We start from the raw sequence: 21,245 nt of genomic DNA, 5'->3' as shown, positions 1-21,245 counted from the left end.
GATAAAAATTGTACTTGAAGAGTCCTTTGATGGTCCTGTTCCTTCAAGGGCACAAAGGAGAGGTTAAGAAAGCGATGGAAACATTTGTAATGTTTCTTAATCATCTATAATGCACATGTATTTTTCAATCACTTTAGTCAAAATGCAAGTTTTGTTACCAGTGAAAATAAAGATTTTTAATAAGGATTTTTTATGCAGATATTGGCTAAACTTTTCATGTATTCAAATTGTACCAGAAATCTTAAAAGTGGCAGAAAGATCTAATAATCCTTTCTGATGTGAATAGAAATTGACAAATTCAAATAATTAGCAACAAAATCAACTCAGGCCTCACTGAGATTTGAACTCAGATCGCTGGATTCAGAGTCCAGAGTGCTAACCATTACACCATGGAACCATCTGCTATGTCCCAGGTGTGTGCTTTCCAGTGGGGAGACAGAAAGAGAAGGGAAAGCACACGATACCCTTCTTGACTCCTCTAAAAATAGTTCACAAGACAAGAATAGGATACCAGTGTTTTCAGCCCACACTGGACACTTATATCACAATTCACAGACAGATAATTATATGATCTTACATTATGGTACAGTAAGTATACACAGTTTTCCCTGTGTCGTGAAGACAAAGGATCACAGAAGTTCAAGGACAGAGTCAAAAATTGATGTAACTTTTGAAATTTTTCACTAGGAAAAATGTTCAGACATATCCGAAACAGATAATTTAATGATCTTGTACAGTAAGTACTGTGAACGCTGGCCACAAGTTATTCTTCTGCAGACCCCCGACTATCATGAAAACCTATCACATGACAAGGATGTTGATGGGCAGGATTTAAATCCCGCTGTCAGAGATTGACAGCAGAATTTAACTGGTTAACAGCCAGTGGTGGAGCTCCAACCCACCCTCCACTCTTGGAGGCACATGACAGCTAATTAAATCAGCAGTGATGAAAGGGGAAAGATGCAGGCTCAGTGCCGGAGCCAGCATCAAAGTCGGGGAAACGACATATGTTGTAAATATATACATCATGCGTTGTGAAGGGGTTAACTTTTAATATTGAAATGGGGTAGGAAAAGTTGGGAAAGGGCAAGCATGAGAAGGATAAATGGAGTTCTTCATTGGGAATCATGGGGGATGGATAGGAAAGTAACAACAAGGAAAGTGAAACGAGAGAGTATCTATTAACAGAAAAAAGAAAAAGATGAAACATTCGTATGATATAATATTCATATTCAAATATATGTAAAGAATTTTACATCTTCTACCCTTAAGGCTTGTGCCGTTTTTGTATATGTGGATAATAAATCAATATATTAACATAAATTTACTGTTTTAATCGTTTAAACAAGATACAAGTAAAACTTTGCATTTTCTTTAGTTTCACTATAACTCTGGATCTTTTTTCCCTCTTGCCCGCCACCTGAGGATTCCTCGTGCCAACTTTCTCTGTCTTTTGCTATTTTTAAAATTCCTGGAGAAAATGGAACACGAAAAAAGCTTGGCAAATATCTTTATTTTCACTGATAACGAAACACAAAACATTATCAATCAGAAATATATTAAATAAGTCACTGTAGACTATATTGAAAAACTGCTCAGTTAAGAAAAAAAAATAAAAATAATCAAAAAAAAAAGTTTGGTGCCAGGTGGTGAGAATCGAACCAACACATCCAAAAACATTAGAGAGGAAGCTCATGGCCGGTTAGCTCAGTTGGTTAGAGCATCGTGCTAATAATGCCAAGGTCGTGGGTTCGATCCCCATACGGGTCAGCTTAATTTTTTTTTTTTTTTTTTGCTACCACAGTAACTGTGTTATATTTTTTTAATAATTAATTAGATGCCTTAATAACATTTGTTTTAGTTTTTATTTTTTTGGTAATTTATTGCATTTTATGCATCCATCTTGAAATAAGATTGAGCTACAATCTTACTCGTTGTATTACTTCTGAATTCAGGAGGTTTTCTTCATTGTTATGACTGATACTCTTTATCTTTAAAATGTCCAAAAAAAATAAATGTTAAATAGGCATCTAGTTAGTTAAAAAAAAACGTCCACGCTTACTGTGATGTCGAAAAAAAAATGGTTGGAGGACTGCCCCTATATAAGGCACCTCCTCCAAAATGGAGGTGCCTGTCAAAATGTTGAAGTTTGTGTGCTAACACTCTCTCCTGACCTCAGGTCCCAGTGCTGTCAACCAGCCTGTCTTTCAGGCGTGCCCAGCAGCCGGTCTGTCAGCTGTGCCCACCAGCCTGCCTATCTGCCGTGCACTCCAGCTCGTCTATTAGCCATGCCTGCCACTCAGCCTGCCAGCTGAGCCTGCCCATCAGTCAGCTCCGTTCGCCTGCCTACTAGCCGTACACAACTGTCTGCCCATCTGTCGTGCCAGTCCACTTTGGCTATCAGCCCTGTGGGAGTCGCCTGCTCTCACATGAGGTCTGTCCCAGAATGGCACCTGGTTCACCTTCCCGATCCCTCCTTGGTTCACGGAGTCAACTAAGCCGCCGTATTGCTAGGGTCGGTCCAGGTAGGCACATAATTACGCCCCTGTGGTCCCTCCTTGCACCACAGCACAGTGGTTCCACCATCCGGACCCATAACACAGCCAATGAAAACACAAAAGTCATTATCTTTCTTAATTATAATATTTACCAAAAAACACCTGAAACGGCTTCCTAAGTATTTAAAAGGGCCCTTAGTCTGTTTCAGTAGGCTCCACAATCATGGGGGAGACTGCTGTCTTGACAGATGTCCAGAAGGCAGTCATTGACACACTCCACAAGGTCCCAGAGTTGCAATTTTCATTTGGAAATCAAGGTCCCAAAGTCTGGAGGAAGAGTGGAGAGGCCACAATCCAAGCTTCTTGAGGTCTAATGTAAAGTTTCCATGATCAGTGATGGTTTGGGGAGCCATGTCATCTGTTGGTGTAGGTCCATTGTGTTTTATCAAGACCAAAGTCAGCGCAGCCATCTACCAAGAAATTTTAGAGCACTTCATGCTTCCCTCTGACAAGAAGCTTTTTGGAGATGGAAATTTCATTCTCCAGCAGGACTTGGCACCTGTCCACACTGCCAAAAGTACCAATACCTGGTTTACAAACAACAGTATCACTGTGCTTGATTGTCAGCAAACTCGCCTGACTTTAACCCCATAGAGAATCTATTATAGATTCTCTATGGGTTATTGTCAAGAGGAAGATGAGAGACAGCAGACACAACAATGCAGATGAGCTGAAGGCTGCTATCAAAGCAATCTCGGCTTCCATAACACCTCAGTAGTGCTGCATTGATGCAGTAATTGATGCTGAAGGAGCCCGACCAAGTATTGAGGGCATTTACTAAACATACATTTCTGTAGGCCAACATTTTGGATTTTAAAAACATTTTTCAAGCTGTTGTTATAAAGTATTCTAATTAACTGAGATAATAGCTTTTGTGGTTTCATTGGCTGTAAGCCATAATCATCAACATTAACAGAAATAAACACTTGAAATAGATCACTCTGTTTGTAATGACTCTATATAATATGAGTTTCACTTTTTGTATTGAATACCTGAAACAAATTAACTTGTTGATGATATTCTAATTTAGTAAGATGCACCTGTATTATAAACTAAGCCAAAGACACCAAGAAAGTCAACAAAAGCTTAGGTTCCACCAAGAGTCGAACTCAGATTGCTGGATTCAAAGTCCAGAGTGCTAACCATTACACCATGGAACCTGCTTACTTACCAACACCTGACTCTCATATTTCATAAATTAACCAGAACCTTACACTCATGTAATAATAATAATTTCTAAGTGGCAGGAAGATCCAATCTTCCCTTCTGATGTGAATAGAAATGGACAGTCTGTATAGTCAGGAAAATAAATATTAAAAAAACAGGTACCTTCGAAATGTGTGGGATTCAAAACCCTAACCATGACCAGTTTGTATTACTTACGTATATAACGCCAAACCGCCTTAAAGATATTAGCATATTGAGGTAAGTTTGAGGTTTTCTGGTGAAAGGAGAAAGAGAAGAGAAAGGACATGATCTCACTTATGCCAAAATCAGACATCAATGTTTCCAGCCCGCACTGCACACTTACAGTACATCACAATCCACATCAATGTCCCCATGATTATCAATTGGTAGGAAAAATTTTAAAAAATTAAAGCAACTGTTATTCTTTAAAATGTATGATAAGTCATCAATATGAGCTGGATGGCGGCCCATCAACCAACCGTCCCATTGTTTAGAGATGGAGCTAAGAGGTGTTCAGGTGAGTATTATAGCAGCTCCATAGTTTCTTGGTGGCTGATGCCAAGTTTTAGACTTTGCCTTCCATTTAGATTGTTCAGCGCTCATTTCCTGGCCCATTCGCTCAGGCTGATAAAAATTGTACTTGAAGAGTCCTTTGATGGTCCTGTTCCTTCAAGGGCACAAAGGAGAGGTTAAGAAAGCGATGGAAACATTTGTAATGTTTCTTAATCATCTATAATGCACATGTATTTTTCAATCACTTTAGTCAAAATGCAAGTTTTGTTACCAGTGAAAATAAAGATTTTTAATAAGGATTTTTTATGCAGATATTGGCTAAACTTTTCATGTATTCAAATTGTACCAGAAATCTTAAAAGTGGCAGAAAGATCTAATCTTCCCTTCTGATGTGAATAGAAATTGACAAATTCAAGAAATTAGCAACAAAATCAATTCAGGTCCCACCAAGATTTGAACTCAGATTGCTGAATTCAGAGTCCAGAGTGCTAACCATTACACCATGGAACCATTTGATATATCCAAGGTGTGTGCTTTCCAGTGGGGAGACATAAAGAGAAGGTAAAGAACACGATACCCTTCTTGCCTCCTCTAAAAATAGTTTACAAGACAATAATAGGATACCAGTGTTTTCAGCCCACACTGGACACTTATATCACAATTCACAGACAGATAATTATATGATCTTATATTATGGTACAGTAAGTATAGACAGTTTTCCCTGTGTCGTGAAGACAAAGGATGACAGAAGTTCAAGAACAGAGTCAAAAATTGAAGTAACTTTTGAAATTTTTCACTAGGAAAAATGTTCAGACATCTCCGAAACAGATAATTAAATGACCTTGTACAATAAGTACTGTGAACGCTGGCCACAAGTTATTCTTCTGCAGAGCCCCGGCTGTCATGAAAACCTATTAGTGCCCCCTGATCACATGACAAGGATGTTGATGGGCAGGATTTAAATACCGCTGTCAGAGATTGACAGCAGAATTTAACTGGTTAACAGCCAGTGGTGGAGCTCCAACCCACCCTCCACTCTTGGAGGCACATGACAGCTAATTAAATCAGCAGTGATGAAAGGGGAAAGATGCAGGCTCAGTGCCGGAGCCAGCATCAAAGTCGGGGAAACGACATATGGTGTAAATATATACATCATGCCTTGTGAAGGGGTTAACTTTTAATATTGAAATGGGGTAGGAAAAGTTGGGAAAGGGCAGGCATGAGAAGGATAAATGGAGTTCTTCATTGGGAATCATGGGGGATGGGTAGGAAAGTAACAACAAGGAAAGTGAAACGAGAGAGTATCTATTATCAGAAAAAAGAAAAAGATGAAACATTCGTATGATATAATATTCATATTCAAATATATGTAAAGAATTTTACATCTTCTACACTTAAGGCTTGTGCCATTTTTGTATATGTGGATAATAAATCAATATATTAACATAATTTAGTGTTTTAATCATTTAAACTAGATAAAAGTAAAACTTTGCATTTTCTTTAGTTTCACTATAACTCTGGATCTTTTTTCCCTCTTGCCCGCCACATGAGGATTCCTCGTGCCAACTTTCTCTGCCTTTTGCTATTTTTAAAATTCCTGGAGAGAATGGAATACGAAAAAAGCTTGGCAAATATCTTTATTTTCACTGATAACGAAACACAAAACATTATCAATCAGAAATATATTAAATAAGTCACTGTAGACTATATTGAAAAACGGCTCAGTTAAGAAAAAAAAATAAAAATAATCAAAAAAAATAGTTTGGTGCCAGGTGGTGAGAATCGAACCAACACATCCAAAGATATTGGAGATGAAGTGTATCTCATGGCCGGTTAGCTCAGTTGGTTAGACTGTGGTGCTAATAACGCCAAGGTCGTGGGTTCGATCCCCGTACGGGCCAGCTTAATTTTTTAATTTTTTTTCGCTACCACAGTAACTGTGTTGTATTTTTTAAAAAAATAATTAGGTGCCTTAATAACATTTGTTTTAGTTTTGATTTTTTGGGAAATTTATTGCATTTTATGCATCCATCTTGAAATAAGATTGAGCTACAATCTTACTCGTTGTATTACTTCTGAATTCAGGAGGTTTTCTTCATTGTTATGACTGATACTCTTTATCTTGAAAATGTCCAAATAAAATAAATGTTAAATAGGCATCTAGTTAAATAAAAAAATACTTCCACGCTTACTGTGATGTCGAAAAAAAAAATAGTTGGAGGACTGCCCCTATATAAGGCACCTCCTCCAAAATGGAGGTGCCTGTCAAAATGTTGAAGTTTGTGTGCTAACACTCTCTCCTGCCCTCAGGTTCCAGTGCTGTCAACCAGCCTGTCTTTCAGCCGTGCCCAGCAGCCGGTCTGTCAGCTGTGCCCACCAGCCTGCCTATCTGCCGTGCACTCCAGCTCGTCTATTAGCCATGCCTGCCACTCAGCCTGCCAGCTGAGCCTGCCCATCAGTCAGCTCCGTTCGCCTGCCTACTAGACATACACAACTGTCTGCCCATCTGTCGTGCCAGTCCACTTTGGCTATCAGCCCTGTGGGAGTCACCTGCTCTCACATGAGGTCTGTCCCAGAGTGGCACCTGGTTCACCTTACCGATCCCTCCTTGGTTCATGGAGTCAACTAAGCCGCCGTGTTGCCAGGGTCGGTCCAGGTAGGCACATAGTTACGCCCCTGTGGTCCCTCCTTGCACCACAGCACAGTGGTTCCACCATCCGGACCGATAACACAGCCAATGAAAACACAAAAGTCATTATCTTTGTAAATTATAATATTTACCAAAAAACACCTGAAACGGTATCCTAAGCATTTAAAAGGGCCCTTAGTCTGTTTCAGTAGGCTCCACAATCATGGGGAAGACTGCTGACTTGACAGATGTCCAGAAGGCAGTCATTGACACACTCCACAAGGTCCCAGAGTTCCAATTTTCATTTGGAAATCAAGGTCCCAGAGTCTGGAGGAAGAGTGGAGAGGCCACAATCCAAGCTTCTTGAGGTCTAGTGTAAAGTTTCCATGATCAGTGATAGTTTGGGGAGCCATGTAATCTGCTGGAGTAGATCCATTGTGTCTTATCAAGACCAAAGTCAGCGCAGCCATCTACCAAGAAATTTTAGAGCACTTCATGCTTCCCTCTGCCAAGAACTTTTTGGAGATGGAAATTTCATTCTCCAGCAGGACTTGGCACCTGTCCACACTGCCAAAAGTACCAAGACCTGGTTTACAAACAACAGTATCACTGTGCTTGATTGTCAGCAAACTCGCCTGACCTTAACCCCATAGAGAATCTATTATAGATTCTCTATGGTGTATTGTCAAGAGGAAGATGAGAGACAGCAGACCCAACAATGCAGATGAGCTGAAGGCTGCTATCAAAGCAATCTCGGCTTCCATAACACCTCAGTAGTGCTGCATTGATGCAGTAATTGATGCAGAAGGAGCCTGACCAAGTATTGAGGGCATTTACTAAACATACATTTCTGTAGGCCAACATTTTGGATTTTAAAAACATTTTTCAAGCTGTTGTTATAAAGTATTCTAATTAACTGAGATAATGGCTTTTGTGGTTTCATTGGCTGTAAGCCATAATCATCAACATTAACAGAAATAAAAACTTGAAATAAATCTCTTTGTTTGTAATGACTCTATATAATATGAGTTTCACTTTTTGTATTGAAGAACTGAAATAAATTAACTTGTTGATGATATTCTAATTTAGTGAGATGCACCTGTATTATAACCTAAGCCAAAGACACCAAGAAAGTCAACAAAATCTTAGGTTCCACCAAGAGTCGAACTCAGATTGCTGGATTCAAAGTCCAGAGTGCTAACCATTACACCATGGAACCTGCTTACTTGCCAACACTGGACTCTCATATTTCATAAATTAACCAGAACCTTACACTCATGTAATAATAATAATTTCTAAGTGGCAGGAAGATCCAATCTTCCCTTCTGATGTGAATAGAAATGGACAGTCTGTATAGTCAGGAAAATAAATATTAAAAAAACAGGTTCCTTCGAAATGTGTGGGATTCAAAACCCTAACCATGACAAGTTTATATTACTTACGTATGTAACGCCAAACCACCTTAAAGATATTAGCATATTGAGGTAAGTTTGAGGTTTTCTGGTGAAAGGAGAAAGAGAAAGAGAAGAGAAAGGACATGATCTCACTTATGCCAAAATCAGACATCAATGTTTCTAGCCCGCACTGCACACTTACAGTACATCACAATCCATATCAATGTCCCCATGATTATCAATTAGTAGGAAAAATTTTAAAAAATTAAAGCAACAGTTATTCTTTAAAAATGTATGATAAGTCATCAATATGAGCTGGAAGGCGGCCCATCAATCAACTGTCCCATTGTTTTGAGATGGAGCTAAGAGGTGTTCAGGTGAGTGTTATAGCAGCTCCATAGTTTCTTGGTGGCTGATGCCAAGTTTTAGACTTTGCCTTCCATTTAGATTGTTCAGCGCTCATTTCCTGGCCCATTCACTCAGGCCGATAAAAATTGTACTTGAAGCGTCTTTTGATGGTCCTGTTCCTTCAAGGGCACAAAGGAGAGGTTAAGAAAGCGATGGAAACATTTGTAATGTTTCTTAATCATCTATAATGCACATGTATTTTTCAATCACTTTAGTCAAAATGCAAGTTTTGTTACCAGTGAAAATAAAGATTTTTAATAAGGATTTTTTATGCAGATATTGGCTAAACTTTTCATGTATTCAAATTTTACCAGAAATCTTAAAAGTGGCAGAAAGATCTAATCTTCCCTTCTGATGTGAACAGAAATTGACAAATTCAAGAAATTAGCAACAAAATCAATTCAGGTCCCACCGAGATTTGAACTCGGATCACTGGATTCAGAGTCCAGAGCGCTAACCATTACACCATGGAACCATCTGATATGTCCAAGGTGTGTGCTTTCCAGTGGGGAGACGGAAAGAGAAGGGAAAGAACACGATACCCTTCTTCACTCCCCTAAAAATAGTTTACAAGACCAGAATAGGATACTGGTGTTTTCAGCCCACACTGGAGACATATATCACAATTCACAGACAGATAATTATATGATCTTGTATTATGGTACAGTAAGTATACACAGTTTTCACTGTGTCGTGAAGACAAAGGATGACAGAAGTTCAAGGACAGAGTCAAAAAGTGATGTAACTTTTGAAATTTTTCACTAGGAAAAATGTTCAGACATCTCCGAAACAAATAATTATATGACCTTGTACAGTAAGTACTGTGAACACTGGGCATGAGTTATTCTTCTGCAGACCCCCGGTTGTCATGACAATCTATCAGTGCCCCCCGATCACATGACAAGGATGTTGATGGGCAGGATTTAAATCCAGCTGTCAGAGATTGACAGCAGAATTTAACTGGTTAAAAGCCAGTTGTGGAGCTCCAACCCACCCTCCACTCTTGGAGGCACATGACAGCTAATTATATCAGCAGTGATGATGGGGGGAAAGATGCAGGCTCAGTGCCGGAGCCCGCATTAAAGTCGGGGAAACAACATATGTTGTAAATATATACATCAGGAGTTGTGAAGGGGTTAACCTTTAATATTGAAATGAGGTAGGATAAGTTGGGAAAGGGCAAGCATGAGAAGGATAAATGGAGTTCTTCATTGGGAATCATGGGGGATGGGTAGGAAAATAACAACAAGGAAAGTGAAACGAGGGAGTATCTATTAACAGAAAAAAAGAAAAAGTTGAAACATTCGTATGATATAATATTCATATTCAAATATATGTAAAGAATTTTACATCATCTACACTTAAGGCTTGTGCCATTTTTGTATATGTGGATAATAAATCAATATATTAACATAAATTTACTGTTTTAATTGTTTAAACAAGATAAAATTAAAACTTTGCATTTTCTTTCACTATAACTCTTGACCTTTTTTCCCTCTTGCCCGCCACCTGAGGATTCCTCATGCCGACTTTCTCTGCCTTTTGCCATTTTTAAAATTCCTGCAGAAACTTGAATACAAGAAAAATATAGCAAATATCTTTATTTTAACTGATAACGAAAAACAAAACATTACCAGTCAAAAATATATTAAATAAGTCACTGGAGACGATATTGAAAAACTGTTCAGTTAAGAAAAAAAAAAAAAACTCAACTTGGTGGCAGGTTGTGAGAATCGAACCGACGCATCCAAAGATATTGGAAACGAAGCATAGCTCATGGCCGGTTAGCTCAGTTGGTTAGAGCGTGGTGCTAATAACGCTAAGGTTGCAGGTTTGAACCATGTACGTGCTCAGTTTTATTTTTTTTTTGCTAACACAGTAACTGTGCCTTATTAACATTTATTTTAGTTTATATATTTTTTTTGGTCATTTATTGCATTTTATGCATCCATCTTGAATTAAGATTGAGCTACAATGTTACTCTACCTGTTACTTCTGAATTCAAGAGGTTTTCTTCATTTTTATGACTGATATTATTTATCTTTAAAATGTCCAAATAAAATAAATGTTAAATAGGCATCTAGTAACTTAAAAAAAAAATTGCAGGCTTACTGTGTTGGTGAAAAAAAAAGGTCTGTATAGGGTTCAAACCCACAATCTTGGCATTATTAGCACCACGCTTGAACCAACTGAGCTAACCAGCCATGTGACTTATTCTCACTCTCCTGCAGGACTCGAAGAACGTTTGGTGAGAACCTCCACCTGACAGACAGATCATCAATTCTTAATGGGAAGGTGCTATAAATAAATTCAACAATTGAAAGAATGTAAAATATTAATGTTTTAATTTTTAGAAAAATATTGTAGTTTGTTTTTAATGGAGTAAAATAAGAAAAATAAGTAAAAAAGGTTTGACATTTTCCACTTTTAAACACTAGGGGGAGCAGCTGCTAAAATTTGGCATGAAAACCTAGTGCACAACTACAGTTGAAACCAGAAGTTTCCATACACTATATAGAAAGACACATATACATGTTTTCTCAATATCTGATATGAAATCAGAATAAACGTTTCCCATTTTAGGTCAGTTAGGGTTACCATAATTTTTAATATTTGCCAAATGCCAGAATAATGAGAGAGAGAGAATGTTTTAAGGCATTTTTATTACTTACTGCAAAGTCAAAAGTTTCCATACATTTCATTAGTATTTGGTACCATTGTCCTTAAACTGAATGACTTGGGTCACACGTTTGGGATATCCTTCCACAAGCTCCTCACAATACTTGGTCGGAATTTGGGCCCATTCCTCCTGACAAAACTGGTGTAACTGATCCAGGTTTGTAGGTCCCCTTGCTCGCAGCCTTTTCAGCTTTGCCCATAAATTTTCAATAGGATTGAGATCAGGGCTTTGTGATGGCCTCTCCAAAACATTGACTTTGTTATCCTTAAGCCACTCTGTTACCATTTTTGGCAGTATGCTTCGGATCATTGTCCATTTGGAAGATCAATTTCTGTCCAATCTTTAACTTCCTGGCTGATGTCTTGAGATGTTTCTTCAGTATTGCCACATAATCTTCTTTTCTCATGATGCCATCTATTTTGTGAAGTGCACCAGTCCCTACTGCAGCAAAATTATCCCACAGCATGATGCTGCCACCCCCGTGTTTCACAGTTGGGATGATTTTCTTAGGTTTCCAAGCTTCCCCCATTTTCCTCCAAATGTAATGATGGTCATTATGCCATAAAAGTTACATTTTAGTTTCATCAGACCACAGGATAGGTCTCCGACAAATAAAGTCTTTGTTCCTCTGTGCATTTGCAAATATTAATCTGGCTTTTTTATGTTTCTTTTGGAGTAATAGCTTCTTCTTGGCAGAGTGGCCTTTCAGCCCATGTTGATCCAGTACTCGTTTCACTTTGGATATTGACACAATATTACCAGCTTCCGCCATCATCTTCACAAGGTCTTTTGCTTTTGTCCTTGGGTTGATATGCACATGTCAGACCAAAGCATGTTCATCTCTGGGACACAGAACCCGTCTCCTTCCTGAGAGGTATGAATGCTGGACATTCCCATCTTGTTTGTCCTTGCGTATAATTGTTTCACAGATGAATGAGGCACCTTCAGGTATCTTGAAATTATACCCAAGGATGAGCCAGACATTTCCAAACAGTGTATGTAAACTTCTGGTTTCAACTGTAGCTCACATTACAACTGCAGTAAATGTGGGGGCGGGGTCTCATCACATGTGTGTGCTGTCACTGCTCTCCTCCCCTTGTGGATAAGAGAGGATGAGGTTTAGGATCACAGCGTGGAGCCATTACTGAAACTGCGAAATGATACCGAGATGTGGACAGTGTCTCTGAGGATGGCCGACAGCACCGATTCTGTTAGTGCTGCTCACTGCATTATAAGATGGGGTTAGATACATGGAGTGTATCATGTGTTGCCACTAATCCCAGCATGTGTTATACTCCGCATATCTAATCGCAGAACGTCATACACTTTGCATATTTAGATACAGGACTCAGTGTAGTGTTTCACAAGATACGATTAGACACACTGGTCTAGATTGTATGACGCATTATAATGGGATTGGATGCACTGGTTTGGAGCGTATCACTGTCACGGGTGTGTCGCCACGAAGATCATCACGATTACACAGCCTGACTTCTCGCAGCTGAGTTTTTGGTGCTTTGTGTTTTTCTGCAGTGAGGGAGTTAACTCTCTCTCTCTGTGCTAGACGAGGTCCAGCCTCGCCCAGCTGCAATCAATGCTGCTGTAGTGGGACTCCTTCAAATGCCTGCCGGTCTGTTGGGGAAGTGTCGGTGAAAGCATTTCATGCAGACTAACAGAGCGGATCGTGGTATTTGGAGTTTCAGAGCTAAGTGTATTTGGAGTGTTTTTTCCCTTCCTCGCTTTATCATTTATCTCCTTTCCCATTGGTGTTCCCTCTGTTGTAGTTGTGTAGTTTTTGTATGCAAGGTGGTTTTGGTTTTACCCTTGTACTGTCTCGTTCGTCTAAGTACTGAGTGTGGGCATATTATTACCTGTCCCCTTTTGTTGTGATCAGGGGTCCTTCTCAGGACTAGATTACTTAGGTGCAGGGATCCTCAGGAGGTAGGGGTTACGCTGGCGGCCTGGACCTCTGTACCTTTAACAGTACCTCCAGGTAGAGGGATTAGTCAGGGCCCCAGCTTAGGGTCAGCTTAGGCCCCCTACCTCCAGTACACAGAGACAGCGTGACAATCACGCATAATGGCATGAGATACACGAATCTAGAGCATATCACGCATGATGGCATTAGATACACGGGCCTGTGGCATATAACGCAAGATGGAATTAGATACACGGGTCTAGGTTGTATCACGCGTGATGGAATTAGATATACTGGTTTGGGGTGAAGCACACATGATGGGATTTGATACAGTAGTCTGATCTACATATTGAGATCCTACAGATGACTCAGGCACGTGGTCACTCCTGTACACTGCTACATTTGTATGTTACTTTGAGAAATAACTTGTATCTTAAAAGATATTGACAACAATTGGGACATTTTTATTTATTTATTTTAAATTCTCGTATTTCGTGCAAAAATTAACTTTAGCAATTAATTTTTACAAATTTTGCACCGTTTACCTTGTGTTGCATTGTTTATTGCTGACTGCAGGATAGTTACTGTAGTTAAAAGCTTTGGAGCAAGGGCGTGCATATAAATCATTGGGCACCATCCACCCCCCCCCCACAAAAAAAAATATTTATATATTTGAAGAAGATTATATCTGTCAACTTTGCAGCCCTTACAAAGTAATTTTCCTACTATTGAAGTGAACAAAAGTGTCCCAAAAACACTATATGATAACCCCCCCAGGGAATTCCTGCACAGTATCCTCCACAAGCATCGTGTGATGACCCTACTGTAACCCCCTCAAATTGCCTGGTAAAGTATGGTGACCGCAACACAGTATGATCCCCCAACTGTGCCCCCACACAGCCCTCCATGCAGTATATATTATGATCTGCAACATGAACTAAGGAAAGATAGGGGAAGGCTGTCCCTACAATAAGACTAAGCTGAATCCCTACGATGTAGCGGGCTGCCTGTCCTAGCGAACAGACCCGCCTTAGTCCTCGGCTAGTCTGAACACAGACCTATAGCATTAGGGAAGGGGTCCCTAAAAGAACTAAGGATTGGGACAAAAAATGGGACACCTCCTAAACAGAGAAGTAGTTGCAGAACACAAAAATACAGACTGACAAAAAGGTACTAAAGGTCCCAGAAGGACCAAGCGAACAGTCAGATAGGCACAGAAGCACCTGGCTAGAGAAGCACTCAAAAACTGAAGTCCAGAACAGCCAAAAGGGCAGAGCTGGAATATAAAGGCAAATGGTCACATGACTGCAAAACACAGGAAGGAAAGAAAAACAAACAGGAGGGTTCTAACAGTATAATGGGCCTGCATACAGTATAATGGCCCCCACACCTCTCCACACTGTATAATTTTCCCCATTAGCCCTCCAAACAGTATTATGGCCCTCACACAGCCCTCCACACAGTATGATGGATCCCACACAAACCTTCACATTGCATAATTGCTTGCATACAGCATAATAGCCCTCCATAAAATATAAAGGCTCTCACATAGCCCTCCAACTATTATAATGACCCGCATAGCACTTCATATAGTATAATTGCTTCCAGATAGTCTTCCATATAATATAATGCACTCGCTGTGGTCCTCTATATATAGTACCATGCTACTCCATATAGCAAAATGCACTCCATACTCCTCCATATAGTAATAATGCATCCCCCTTAATCCTTCATACAGTATAATGCACCACCATAGTCATCCACCTAGTAGAATGCACCCCCATTGTCCTTCTTATAGTAAAATGCACTCCCCATAGTCCTCAATATAGTATAATGCACTACCTGTAGTTCTCCTTACAGTATAATGCACTCCCTGTAGTCCTTCATATAGTAAAATGCAGTCCCAATAGTCTTCCATATAGAATGGAAAAGAGAAGAATTAGCTGCGTAGAAGGGCAAAATGAGCAATTGTAAGTAAACAGTGGCATAGAACATGATGAATGCAATATATTAAGAGAATACAAATTTTGATAGGAGGAGGAGTGCTTCTTTAACGCCTGGACAACCCCTTTAATCATTAATTTTATATTGTGACAAATGCATCCCATGGAGAAATGGAGTCTAACGTTGCAGAATTTCACCAGTCACGTAGACTTTAGTAGCGATGTTAGCTTCAAACAGCAGTATTTTGCAGAATATAACTTTGGAATCCATCTTCTTAAAAAAACAAGGTTCTATTTCCACTTATGAGACACTTCTTCTCACTTTCGCACTTTTTGAACCTTTCATCCATTTTCAAAAACTGTTAAAATTGATCATATTGGTCAAAGCAAGTAAAACTGCTGGCTCACTGAGAGATCATATTACTGCTGTGTATTTAGGTCTATGCAGGTGGGATGAACACAGAGACTCTCAGACATACACAGACCAAGTGCATCAATTAAGAACTCAATCCGACTAAATAAATGGTGTGCATATCCTCCATTCATAGAGACATGTAGATTTATGTTTTATGGTGAATATACTTGTATTAATGAATGTAACTGCCATTACTATTAGACACTTTCTTTTGTTCTCTAGTCCTTTGCCATCATGACGGGACTAAAAGTCTCCTTCCAAGATGTCACCAAATTAGGTGACCAATGGAGTGATTACATGATTGAAGCTTCCCAGATGAACTAGAAATAATAACAGGTAGCGTGGCCGAGCAGTCTAAGGCGCTGGATTAAGACTCCAGTCTCTTCGGGGGCGTGGGATCGAATCCCACCGCTGCCAAAAAAAAATTTTTTCTCGGTTGCTGCTTTTTTTTATTTTTTTCCTTTAAAGGTTTTTAATAAGTTTGGTGAACCTTTTTTGCAGATCACAATCTGTATCAAGAATTAAAATAAAAAATCTTGCAAATTTCACACTGATTATTGAGCTATTTTAGACTTCTACTTGTTCTTTATTGAAGAGTTTTCAGTAGTTTCATTATTATCAGTGACAGGATTACAATGACAGGTAACTATACACACCGACTGTAAAATCACAGTATCCACCATTTGCAATAGGTGATGTTGTGGCGCCCTGCTGTGCACAGGTACCACAGGACCAAGGGTGCATGGACAGACTTCTCCATAAGAGGCCCTCATTACATACAAACACCTCCACCCTTTCATCTCACACCACCAGAGGGAGCCCTGATAGGGATAAATATATGGAGGGTGGAGCCAGGCAGTCAGTCAGTGTTAGTTGTTAGTCAGACAGAGTCAGAGAGTCTGAGAGCATGCTGACGCTGAGAGCAGCGAAGACGCAGCACATCTGCTGCTGCCGTATTGAGGGCCGAAAGCAAGAGGAGAAAGGAGAGAGGAGTTGAGGGGGCAGAGGAGCATCATAGGCTCACCCCGATATACAAACCGGACACCGGGTTCGCGCCTACAGGGTCCCTTTATACCCAATAGGGATAACCGGCATCCCAGGAGAACTACAAGTCCCTGGCAGACCTGAAGCTAGACCCACACAGGACCAGGGATAGTGGTTGCCAGCAGAAGGTCCTACTACCGAGCCACAGGTGAAGGAACAGCACGACACATAAGCTAGGCCCAGTTGCAGGCTGGCCAGGAGCATACAGAGAGACAGACACGGACCAGGAGGCCCTATACCCGCTCACTGGGGAGAAGTCCTGAAGTGCACCCATCCTACTGAGTACCCTGGACCCTACCTGACATTCGCACCAGTAAAGGTATTGAAGCGAATCCCCTGTCTCTGTCACTTACTCCTGCTGCGCCATCCCACCTGCATTACAAGCCCCAGCATCACCACCCACCAAACTCCACACTTCCCTGGGGGCCCGCTCCACCTGTGGGGAGCAGAAACACTTCTGCTGCCATCCCATCAACCCCCGGAGGTCTGCAGCAGTGATGGTAAACCTTACCAGATACCACAGGTGGCGTCACAAACTATTTACTTTATTTTTATTTTTCCGATCCAAGTTACTATCCCCTCTTTGGTTGACCACCCTGGGACATGGACTGGGCCAGCCACCATGATATTCCCTCCCCAGCATCCATAGGCCCAGACGCCGAGTACCCCACAGCCCTGAGGGCGCGTCAACTTCTGGCATCACAAACAGGATTTCGTGCCCGTTGCAATGAACAGGATTCCGTGCCCGTTGCCACCTGGTACTGTGTGCCTTAAAAGACTGTAATACTTACTGTGGTTAAAATTTCCCACCATTCCCAAGGTTTCCCGCCATTATCCGCCATTTTCCTGTCACCGCGTGGGAAGAAGAGGGGCATAACCGCGGGAATCGGAGAGGCGTAACCGCTGGAAGCATGCGAAGCCCAGGCCCCGCCTCACGCCTTGACGCCGAACCAGAAAGCGTCAGGTCCTAGAAGGAAACCGTTGTCAAGCGCATCCTCTGACGTCAGCCGCGAGGGAGACGCAAGGTTCTGGAAGGAGACCGTCACCTGCGGAGCTGCGGCCTACCCGATCCAAGTAAAGATGGTAGGCTACGGTTTAATAGGGGGGCGCAACCTTGGCCGACGACCAGGAAGCTGCCGGAGCACCGGTTAATGCTCCTGATGCCCAACTTGCACCCGGCGCTGCACAGGCCGGAGCGGCCGCCCCACCAGCAGGGGTCGTGACTCCATTTATACCCATGGCCCTGCCATATATCCCTGGAGCGAAATGGCTTCCCCAGTATGATGGCAAACCAGACACCCTGTCTGAATTCAAGAGAAAAATATGCGGTGTATTGGACATGTATTCTATGACTGGTAAGCAGTGAGCCGCTGTTGTGCTGGGACAGTTGACTGGTGCCTCAGAGGGGTAAGTTGAAACCTGGCCAGCCGCAGACCAGGAATCAGTATTCGTTATCTTTAAGAGACTGCAAACTGTCTTTGAGAACCGCACTGAGACAGATCTCCGTATGAGATTCTACCACTGTACCCAGAAACCTGAGGACAGTATCCGGGACTATACCTGGTGATTACAGGAAGCCTTGCGGGCCCTGAAACAGATTAGTCCAGCCAGCATACAAGATGAGAATAAAATGCTGACAGAACAATTCATCCGGGGGTTGAGGTACCAGTAGGAGAGCAGAACCATAAGGTGGTGGGCCTTAGATCATCCAAATACCTTTGACACCCTGAAGGACATGGCTATTAAGGGTCTACAGTCCCTGGAAACATCAGGGACTGCTATCTAGCGTTACCAGGGTGGGGCCACCCCAGTGGCCGCAGCACCCACTGCTCCTTCACTGATGGCTGAAACTAAGATGCAAACAGTTCCTCCTAGCGAGCTGGACAGCCTGCGCTCAGAAGTGCGTCAGTTGACCTGATCAAACGGTGGACGCCGTGTTCCTCTCCACATACGGCTGCACTTGGACTCTGCATCCCACAGTACTCTGTGCCATACCCGACCACAGCCTTACTCCTTCCAACATAATATACTTGTACACCGATGAAGGTCCTTGTGACCGAAACGTCTGCTTGTTGTACTGCAGTTTATTATTAAAATTCTTTCAAAAATAATAACTCCTATGTCAATTGAGTGCCAGGTTATTTTACTGCTCCATGTTGGGACTGACGCCACTCCTGTCCATCAGAAACACAGGAATATGAACAAGTGTTTAGTAAACACCCACTTGACTTTGGAAGGGTTAAAGGGGTACAACACCGCATACCCACCGGTAACCATCTACCCATTAAGGAGCGTTACCGACCCATACCACCAGCACATTATCAGAAAGCCAAGGAAATGTTACACGACATGATAAAGGCAGGGGTAGTAAGGGATAGTTGTAGCACCTGGGCAGCTCCCCTGGTCCTGGTCAGGAAAAAGGATGGTAGCATGAGGATGTGTGTAGATTATAGACAGATTAATTGCATAACACATAAAGATGCATACCCTTTGCCCCGTATTGAGGAATCCCTGGCTGCACTAAAATCTGCCAATCACTTCTCTACACTGGATCTCACTAGCGGGTACTGGCAAGTCTCTGTTGCTGAGGAAGACCGGGAGAAGACGGCCTTCACCACCCCGATGGGACTGTGCGAGTTCAACAGTATGCCGTTTGGACTCTGCAATGCACCCGGAATGTTCCAGAGGCTGATGGAGTGTTGCTTGGGACACCGGAACTTCGAGACACTGCTGCTGTACCTGGATGATGTCATCGTGTACTCGAGGACGTATGAGGACCATCTAAAGCACCTGGCGGAGGTATTTGAAGCATTGTCCCGGTATGGGATGAAACTAAAACCTTCTAAATGCCACTTCCACAAGCAGAAGGTTCAGTACCTGGGACAAGTAGTCAGCTCGGAGGGAGTAGCACCAGACCCGGAGAAGGTCACTGCCATCCAGAAGTTGCCTGAAACGAGAAGCATCAAAGAAGTACGGCAATTCCTTGGACTGGTCGGGTACTACAGGAGGTTCATAAAGGACTATACCAAAATGGGAGCACCTCTACAAAACCTCCTGTTAGGACGGTCCAAAAGAGGAAATAGTCCCCCATTCCAGTGGGGCAAAGAACAGGCCGAATCCTTTGCAGTAATGAAGGAAATCCTGACCGGTGAAGAAATCCGGGCTTAACCTGACTACAGCCAGCCTATCCTACTGTACACCAACGTCAGCAACGAGGGACTAGGAGATGTGTTGTCCCAGAAGCAGAATGGAAGAGAAAAGGTAATTGCGTATGCCATCAGGATCAGGAAGCTACGCCCTACCGAGAGGAACCCGGAGAACTACAGTTCCTTCAAGCTGGAGTTCCTGGCCTTGGTCTGGGCTATCACTGAAAGGTTCAAGTCGGGAGGACGTGTTCCATCCCAAGATCTGACTGGGTCCTGGCTTCCACTTTGTTAACCCAGTGTGCCGTCAGCTAAATGTACCATCCATGCACACAAGCACTTGTCCACGTGTACGTGGTTAGGTGTACTTTCCCAGTAATTGAGTTGTTGAGGGCACGGCTAATGTTTTGGGGCACGTGCTTGTGTAATACAGGGACGGCACACCGGGAGAAACAGTGGTGGCTGGGGACGGAGTATCGAGGGATGGCCGCCGCCATCAGGTTGCGGAATTCTTCCGTCTCCACGTGCCTAAAAGGCAACATTTCAAGCGCAAGCAGTAGTGAAATGTGGGAACTTAGTTGTGTGGCCTGTGGGGCATTGGATGCGTATTTTCGCTTGCGTTCCAAGGACTGGGTATGGACAACTGAACGCTGCGCTGGGTCAAAGACGTGGACATGCTTCCTGATGCTGCTGCTTGAGAGTGTGCAATGACAGGTGCAGGGCAGGAGGCATCTACACATGCACCATGGACAGGGGATTGGCTTACATGCACAACAGCAGAAGAAGCAATGGTGCCACCCGCAGACACTGTTCCTGGACCCTGGGATTCGGCAAACCAAGTCGGGTGCTTTGCTGCCATGTGCCTGATCCTACTGGTGTTGGTCAGGAAGCTAATTTTGCCATCCCTGCTGATGCTGGCCTGGCAGGTGGTGCAAATGGCCTTTTTGGGATTATCGGCAGAGTTTTTAAAAAACAACCAGACTCGGGAAGACCTAACAGTTGTACTGGCAACTTCCTTCGTATTGGTGTTACGGGGAAAGGTTGCCTACCTTCTGTCTGGAGCCACCACACTGCTTCTTCCTGCCTGTTTGGGTGCTCTGCCTCCCTCGCCATGTGTGCTGCTGTCCTTGCTCTACATGTGCTTCTGCCAGAGCGGGTCAGTTACTATATCATCCACCACCTTGTCTTCCATGTCCGCTCCCTGGTTCTCCTCCTGACTTTCTGGCAATTGTGTCTCATCATTGTCCACCTCTTGTGAGACTTTCCCACCATCACCTTCGTGTGACCGTGGCTGCTCAAATATTTGGGCATTGCTATATGCGATCTCATCTTGCCCCGCTTCATGTGGACCAGGCGAGAGGCCCGAATCTATAAATGGAAAAGTGAACAGCTCTTCGGATTGCCCAAGTGTG

General features: G+C 42.3%; 7 non-coding genes across 7 annotated transcripts; 3 read left to right on the top strand and 4 right to left on the bottom strand.

Moving 5' to 3' along the window:
• Nucleotides 1–325: 325 nt before the first annotated feature.
• Nucleotides 326–397, bottom strand: TRNAQ-CUG (transfer RNA glutamine (anticodon CUG)). Its single transcript has one exon. It is a non-coding gene; the product is annotated as a tRNA-Gln (tRNA).
• A 1,299-nt stretch (nt 398–1,696) lies between these two features.
• TRNAI-AAU (transfer RNA isoleucine (anticodon AAU)) lies at nt 1,697–1,770 on the top strand. The gene has a single exon. It is a non-coding gene; the product is annotated as a tRNA-Ile (tRNA).
• Nucleotides 1,771–3,646: 1,876 nt separating this feature from the next.
• Nucleotides 3,647–3,718, bottom strand: TRNAQ-UUG (transfer RNA glutamine (anticodon UUG)). Its single transcript has one exon. It is a non-coding gene; the product is annotated as a tRNA-Gln (tRNA).
• Nucleotides 3,719–6,086: 2,368 nt separating this feature from the next.
• On the top strand, nt 6,087–6,160 carry TRNAI-AAU (transfer RNA isoleucine (anticodon AAU)). The gene has a single exon. It is a non-coding gene; the product is annotated as a tRNA-Ile (tRNA).
• A 1,875-nt stretch (nt 6,161–8,035) lies between these two features.
• TRNAQ-UUG (transfer RNA glutamine (anticodon UUG)) lies at nt 8,036–8,107 on the bottom strand. Its single transcript has one exon. It is a non-coding gene; the product is annotated as a tRNA-Gln (tRNA).
• A 986-nt stretch (nt 8,108–9,093) lies between these two features.
• TRNAQ-CUG (transfer RNA glutamine (anticodon CUG)) lies at nt 9,094–9,165 on the bottom strand. The gene has a single exon. It is a non-coding gene; the product is annotated as a tRNA-Gln (tRNA).
• Nucleotides 9,166–15,981: 6,816 nt separating this feature from the next.
• On the top strand, nt 15,982–16,063 carry TRNAL-AAG (transfer RNA leucine (anticodon AAG)). Its single transcript has one exon. It is a non-coding gene; the product is annotated as a tRNA-Leu (tRNA).
• Nucleotides 16,064–21,245: the final 5,182 nt, after the last annotated feature.

The sequence above is a fragment of the Phyllobates terribilis genome, unplaced genomic scaffold (assembly GCF_046119375.1).
Source record: "Phyllobates terribilis strain yellow unplaced genomic scaffold, ASM4611937v1 Scaffold_11__3_contigs__length_659146591, whole genome shotgun sequence".
Taxonomy (NCBI): Eukaryota; Metazoa; Chordata; class Amphibia; order Anura; family Dendrobatidae; genus Phyllobates; species Phyllobates terribilis.
The sequence above is the reverse complement of the archived record's forward strand: the minus strand, read 5'-3'. Positions and strand labels throughout refer to the sequence as shown.